Source organism: Penaeus japonicus, unplaced genomic scaffold (genome assembly GCF_977035675.1).
Source record: "Penaeus japonicus unplaced genomic scaffold, GWHDUDI00000001_assembly GWHDUDI00000013, whole genome shotgun sequence".
NCBI lineage: Eukaryota > Metazoa > Arthropoda > Malacostraca > Decapoda > Penaeidae > Penaeus > Penaeus japonicus.
In genome coordinates this window covers 3234969-3242468 of record NW_028234415.1, presented here as the reverse complement: position 1 = coordinate 3242468, position 7500 = coordinate 3234969, and the positions used below count along the sequence as shown (strand labels likewise).

The 7500-nt window shown below is 42.8% G+C and overlaps 1 protein-coding gene and 1 long non-coding RNA gene across 3 annotated transcripts in view; both read left to right on the top strand.

The window, feature by feature from the left end:
* Nucleotides 1-1528, top strand: part of LOC147470578 (uncharacterized) — a 91849-nt gene extending 90321 nt beyond the window's left edge. The window contains exon 2 of one of the 2 annotated variants that reach the window (XR_015191505.1): nucleotides 1330-1528. This is a non-coding gene — a long non-coding RNA (uncharacterized LOC147470578). The remainder of the gene's footprint in view (nucleotides 1-1329) is intronic. The other variant, XR_015191504.1, reaches the window with a different exon arrangement.
* The window catches only part of LOC122243228 (uncharacterized), a 270470-nt gene that overhangs the window by 227660 nt on the left and 35310 nt on the right, over nucleotides 1-7500 (top strand). The window lies entirely within an intron of this gene.

Genomic DNA, 7500 nt, shown 5'->3' with positions numbered 1-7500 from the left:
GCTTTGTTACGGTTCTGATTGATTGTGGTGCTTTTGTTTATATGCGGCGGCGGCTCTTAAGCGACAGACACTGTACTTTCACTGTACACAGTGACCGGCGGGAGACTCACTGCGCGCTTGTCATATATTCAAAAATGGAATTGTCATTTGGAAAGCCATCGTGGAAAACGTTGTACTTCACCGACGGCACGAGTCTCAAAGTGCCGCGTTGTGCGGTAATGATAAATGCCACAATTACCTCTCTAATTGGCCAAAAAAAAAGTTTTCTCTACTACAAGCATCGTCAAATGGCGGTCTATAAACTAACAATAGCAAGACTTCTTCGCTCCAGATATTCACCAAATTGCAATTGATCGGGTTACTGAGAGACAGAAGTTGCCGCAACCTTCTTTCAAAGTTAAAAGGAAGGTAAATAACGTGTTTATCTTTCTCTCCCATGTTTGTGCAGCCGGAGCTATGATGGGTAATAGCTGGCGTAATAGATGTACTTATAACCTCATGTGCACAGCGTACGTTCGCTGAGCCATTTTTCACTCGTGCAATTTGCAATTACGGGTGTTTTGCGGCAAGGACTTCGTAGGAGAGACTCCCCGGAGAGAGACAAAAACAGTCATGTAGGTAAACATGCACGTTTGAAATCGTGAACATGAGATATATTCATATGTATCTGCGTGAGGAAAGGTGGCGAGTGTAGTCTTCCTTCGGCTCATCGACGCTCTGAACATTTTTTATTAATGATTTGCAGCGTAAGGAATGGCGAATCGTCTCGTTTATAGTTGGATTGGTACGTCAGTGACACTTCCAACCGCTCTCCTCAAATGAAAGAAGAAATCTTATTGAAAAGGAAAGGAAGCGTTCTGAGAAAAACAGTAGAATCTATAATGCACGACATTTAGAATTTGGTTTTGTACATTTTAGATTAATGGCATATGCATTATGTGTTCCTCTTGGTGTTCATTTGAACATTATTGACATGGCTTGCTGCGACTTGGGTGAAGTGCGAGGAAAGCGTGACGTAAGAGTCACGCTCGCAAGCGGATGTGAGTTTCCGGAGAGTGTTTGTTTACGTGTAGTGGTGTGTATACGTACATGCGTGTGTTTTTCCAATTGCGTGGCTGTACACTCTCACAAAATTTTCTCGTCTGTGCGACTGTGTTAGGGCCGTGGGAGGAATATTGGGAGTAAATGCGAACAAAATGTGAGCATGTGATCTTGCGCCACTCCTGTCTGCTGAACTCTTTAGGGGAGGGCAACTGGTGGGACGGGAGGCTATGTTTTGCAAGAGAAGACTCTGTTAATTGTTTATTTATTTTTTTCTCCTGCCAACAGATTCATTACCTAGATCTGAGATAAGGCTAGAACAGGGCGGGCACGTGAAGTGTTGAAAGTGTTATATCTGCAAAGCCCGAATCCCAGGTTGAGTGGCCGAGGGTGCGCAGAACGCCCGCTAGGCCAACACGTAGCTCAAACGTAGACTCTAAGGCCATCCCCGTCCTCTGGCCCGCAGGATCGGGGCGCTTCGCCATGTGAGCGCAGGTCTCTCGTGTCGCGAATCAGATATGACGGGCGGCGAACGCTCGCTCAACCACATGGGCGTGAGTGGAAGCGCTCACTCCGATTACCCGCCGCCCTGCCCCAAGCACTCGAGGAACGCCCAGTCTGGCGTGGTGCAAGGCCCCGCCCACGCCCCCGTAAGAGCTGCAGGTGGTGACAGCAACAACATGGACTCCTTCAGGAAGTCGCCAGACCACATGTGCTTGCACAAGGAATCCTGTATGGTGGACAGCCTCACGCGACAGCTGCACGACACGTCGCTGAATCTGTTCGGCGAGGACGACTGCGTGGAGGGCGCGGACTCCGCCTTCGAAGAGGAGTCGTCGGACTTCTGGATGAGTCCCGGACTGACTCGCCAAAATTCGTATCTGGAGTCCGTTCCCGAGAACTGCAGTCTGAGCCGCCGTTCCTCGCTGCTTGAGGAGGACCTAAAGGAACCGCTGAGTCGCCGCGCCTCCAAGGACTCCCGCACGGCCCTCTCCCGCCGAGGCTCCATACTCGACGAGCTGGAGCCCCGCGAAGCCCGGGAGCCGCAGCCGCTGGGCCGCCGAGACTCCCTACTCGAGGCGGTCCTGGCGGCCAAGCGCGGAGGCTGGCGCGGCCTTGTCCGCACCGACAGCATGGAGAGCGGCGCCTCCATGGCCTCCTCCATGGCCTCCGTCAGCAGCAGCAGCGAGGGCTCGGTGTGTCCGTGCGACGACTGCATGCTGGGCCTCACCGACCTCCTGCTGGTACCGGCCCCGCACTCTCAGCCCTCGCGACCCAAGAAGGTAAACACTTATCTCTTCCGTTGGTGTAACTGTAGCGCCAGGCCAGGTAGGTAGGTAGGTGTTGGGGCGGCCTCCCGCGCCTCCAGTCTCACTGCCATTCGTGTGTCGAAGGCGGAGAGTCATACTATGTGCTTGTAGTTTGTTTTTCAGGCAGTTACTGTAGCATAATCTTGAATTCCTGCGATAAGAATGGATTTTGCTCTAATCTATCATTGCATCACGTATTTCTTTGCCTACTGGTGTTGTATTTTTATTGCAGCAGCAAGAAAAAATACAACGTCAGTAAGCAAATAAGCAGTAAGAAAATTACGATGTATGTGTATGTTTTTTTTTTTTTTTTCTTATATAAACTATTTGCATTACACATCCTTACAAGGGGAGAAGCATATCCAGACATAAGAAGACATTTGTTGCATTAACGAAACATAGGTCTACATCGTAACCAACCCTAAATAAGATCCATACTGGGAGCACTGGCCATTCCATGGGGCGGCCAAGTGAAGGGTAGGTGTATGTGTACCCCAGTGGGCATTCTTAGCATTTATAGCATTTCAAAGACATTTCCTAAGCATTTTGTATCAGAATGAATTTACATTATTATCTAAATTGGCTCATTTACTCCCCGTGGATCAACTACCAATTTGAAGGATGAGGTTATCTTTTAGAAATACAAAGGCCTTTATCAGACGAATAAGATCAGTCGAGCGCTAACATGTGAACTAGTTACGCATTAAGTACAGTAGTGCAGAATGAATGCCACGGAGAGATGCAAGATCACTGTTGATTGATGGTGTGCCACACTCGTAGGTCAGCATGGACAGTGAGGTAGTATAGTGCGCATGGGGAGACCAGTTACTTAGGTGAAACAGCTGTTTATTGTAGACTCGAAAGGGCTTTGATAAGATCATAGGTCTTATAGAGGAGCCAGGGAGATTAACAAGCATCGTTATTTGAATCTTTAAAGATTATACAAACATAGGCTATCGTTTCCTACATTGTGCTGATTAGGCAATCCTATGATATGGGTTCCCACATCGTGCTGATTGGCCAATCCTATGGTATGGGTTCCCACATCGTTTGTAGTAGGCACAGTAAAATCGACAGCCTCGCCAATTACAAAGTTCTGAACACACTACATTAGTTCAGTCGCACTTCCTTTCATTTTGGCAATCCAAATAGCTTGGGGTCCTAGTAGCGAGATTCGATGGGGAGAAGAGTATATTATTATTAAGACTAAGGGTAGGGGGGAGGGGGGAATAGGCCAGAGGTTGAAGGAGGATGAAGGCTTTCCTTAAGAAAATAAGGATTGCTGGATGTGAGAGTAATCGACTCAGAGTGTGATTACCAATTTTACCTGTTTCTGTATAGTATTTTGCAATGTTCGTGAGGACAGCAAGATTTTAGCTAAGGACTTTGAATAAACCAAGGAAACATTACTCTTGATTTATTAATTTATATTCTTACCATGATTAGTATAGAGCATAGCATGTGTACATGATAGTACGATAACAGAATTAACAAGATACGGCAGACTGGTTCACTCGAAAAATACAATGCTCTCTAGGAAACTGCCATAGTTAGTGCTGTAGGTTGAAATGATCTACCATAAAAATAAAACATTTTGGATTCTTATTGTCATGAATTTTGGTAATTAACTTGTAAAAGCCTGATCCAAGGGAAGGGATTTTTGAAGCCAATATAGTTAATTCGAAGGAAGTTTTCTGAGAAAATGTAATATAGAATAGTTACCCTGTTTCAAAGTAGAAAACGGATATCTTGTAAGTGAAAAAGAAAATGGATTTGAGAGTCGGAGTAACTAAACTAATTGTTTTTATATACTTCACCTTTAGCTTAGCATACACACACATTTACGCACACGACCTTTTATTTTTCATTTGAATTATATTTATATATCTGGACATTAATATTAACCTATTTCAAAAATAGTCTTTTGAAAACTATATATCAACCTTATAGATATCCATTTCATAATCTATGTTTTCAATTTTCACATCTTTGTCATTCATTCTTATTCACTAGTACAGTTGTATTGATGATAGTTTACCGGTGAAGGTATGGCATTGCATGAACAGTCAAGCAGAAGTACTGGCCTACAGACATACTTAATGAATAGATGAGTTGAATAATGATAACGATGAACCGAAAATGGAAGGATTGGTAGCGTTTACTTTTTGTTATTTCATTTAATAATTTAGTAATCCATTTATTTGCTTGTTCAACATTTGATAGAAAATGCGAGAAGTGAAAGCACGCATAAACAGTTGCATTAATTAAACTGTGACTAGTAAAAAGTTACTGAAGTAGATACATTATTCTGGTAGGAGAGAAAAGGTAAAAAAAAAACACGCACACACACACACACACACACACACACACACACACACACACACACACACACACACACACACACACACACACACACACACACACACACACACACACACACACACACACACATACACACACACACACACACACACACACACACACACACACACACACACACACACACACACACACACACACACACACACACACACACCACATATACACAATACACAACACAATATATATATATATATATATATATATATATATATATATATATATATATATATATATTTATTTATATGTATGTATGTATGTATATATATATTTATATATATATGTTTATATATATATATATATATATATATATATATATATATATATTTATCTATATATATATATTTATATATATATAATATTTATTTATATGTATATGTATATGTATATGTATATATATATATATATATATATATTCATATTTATTTATTTATATACATATAATAAATAATGAAAGAAAGTGAAGCAGTTGCATAATTTCTTTCAAAGTAGAGGAAAAATAAATTATGAGTGATAAGAAAAATGAATAAATTACATTACCCAAGTCAATGAAAGATAAAACGATAAATAGAGAAAAGTGAAAAAAAAAAATATATCCCCATAATTACGTTATCTCCGTGAAAAAGATGATAGCAAATGCAATTTAACTTTTATAGCGTATATGTGTGTTTATATCTATATTTAGTGTTGGTTTCAGCTGGGGAGAGTATTTCGTGTAAATGTGCGCGTTAAATTAGCCAGCCGCGTTTATGTTCTGCAAAAGGCACTTTGATCATTAAAGATCGTGCTTGCAGTTAAGCGGGGGCGGGCTTTAGTATTGCCTGTGTGGCTCATAAAACTATATCATTTTATCTTATTAACTTTCCCCTTGCTCATGTTTTTTTTTTTTTTTTTTTTTTTTTTATTCTTCAATTGATTTCAGTCCTAAAAGACCTCAATTATATTGTAGTCTTCAGAGAAAACCTTGATATATTTATACACACCTCACCTTGAAAACCGAACGCCCAGCATAGAAATACGGAAATTTGAAACCACCGAATTAACGAGAAGGAGAATGAGATTGATTCATTGCAGGAAGTTCCGAAAGTAGAGCAAAGGAACTCCCGGGACAGCCTGCCTTGAAAAGAAAAGGGAAGGAAGTCCTATGGGTCGCTGGGGGGGGTAGGGGGGGGGAGGGGGAGGGCGAAAACTAGGACGAGATGACATGGACGTTTCGGTTAGGGTTTTTTGTTTTTGTTTGTTTGTTTGTTTGTTTCTATCCTCCTTTTTTTTCCGTGTTTGCATGTGGGTGGGTTTTGGGAGGGAAGGGTGGGGGCGTGTATGATTTGTATGTATCTGTGAGCATGTGTGTCTGTGTCTGTGTATACGTGTCTCTCTGTCTGTCTGTCTGTCTTTTTCTCTTTTTCCCTTTTTCTCTTCATCCAATCTGCACCATGAGCATTTTTTCTCTCTCTCTCTTTTTTTTGTACCCACGGTGCTCCCAAAGAGAAGAGTGATGCGGGACTACATTACCCAGAACTGATGTTACTTCATGATGTAACTTTTTATTTGTTTGCATATCAGGCTTTATGAAGGCCCCCTCATGCACCAAGCAGGAATAAACCCCTTAAAGAAAAAGCGAGATGTAATTTTTCATCTCAAAAGGTCACACAAACGCGAGTGCATTCATCATGAAGTCATCAGCCCTCGCCAACCGACCCGGAGCTTCTCTGCGCTGCCTTATCCATCCATCCATCCTTATCTATCCTTTTGGTGTCTTGAGTCTCTATCCTCGCGTCTATCCGCTCTATCCACTCATTCTAGCTTTTATTAGATTCGTTCGAGCCTATCCTCGCGTCCTCCCTCTCTCTCTCTCTCTCTCTCTCTCTCTCTCTCTCTCTCTCCGTGCGTTCTATCCTCTGGTGTATTGATGCAATTTCTCTCCTTCCCGCCCTATTATCCACGCATTATGTCTCTCCTTGGATGTCTTGAGTCTATCCTTGTTTCTTCCATCCACATCTTCCCTTTATTCTACCTCTCTCTCTCTCTCTCTCTCTCTCTCTCTCTCTCTCTCTCTCTCTCTCTCCCTCTCTCTCTCTCTCCCTCCCTCCCTCCCTCCCTCCCTCCCTCCTTCCCTCCCTCCCTTCCTCCCTCTCTCCCTCCCTCTCTCCCTCTCTCCCTCTCTCCCTCCCTCTCTCCCCCTCCCCTCTCTCTCTCCTCTTACATGTCTGGGCATCTCTTGTACACTCTTATTTTTTCTTCTTAAATGTATATCCTTATCTTTCTTTTCCTTCTGTATATCCTTGTCTTTGTTCTGTCTCGCGGTTTTGGGATTTTTGCTCTTGGAAATCCTATACAAATAACATCCGATGTGTAGTCTTCGTTGTGGGACTTGTATGCGGAAGGAAACCCCACCCTGGACTCGCCCTTTTCCTCTACTCTTTCCCAATCTCTTTCCCGTATAGGTGTGTGTTTCCCCCTGTCGTTAAATAAATAAAAAAATCGGGAACACCCTAGCGTCTGTCTATCTTCTCATAGTACGCTGACGAATCAAAACAAAAACAAAAAAAATAAAGGAAATGGCGTTATCATCCAGAAGGGAGTTGATGATAAGCGGCCGTGCGCGTCCCAAAGTTCGAAGGGAAATGCTCTTGCCACTGAAATGTGGTCCTTATCACCTTACTGCGGCGCTGGCTTCGACGGCTGGCCTTGGCGCTTGTTTATCCTCGCTCACAACCGCGGATGTAACCTTGACGTCATCGCCACGTCATCAACATGTGCCTGGATTTTT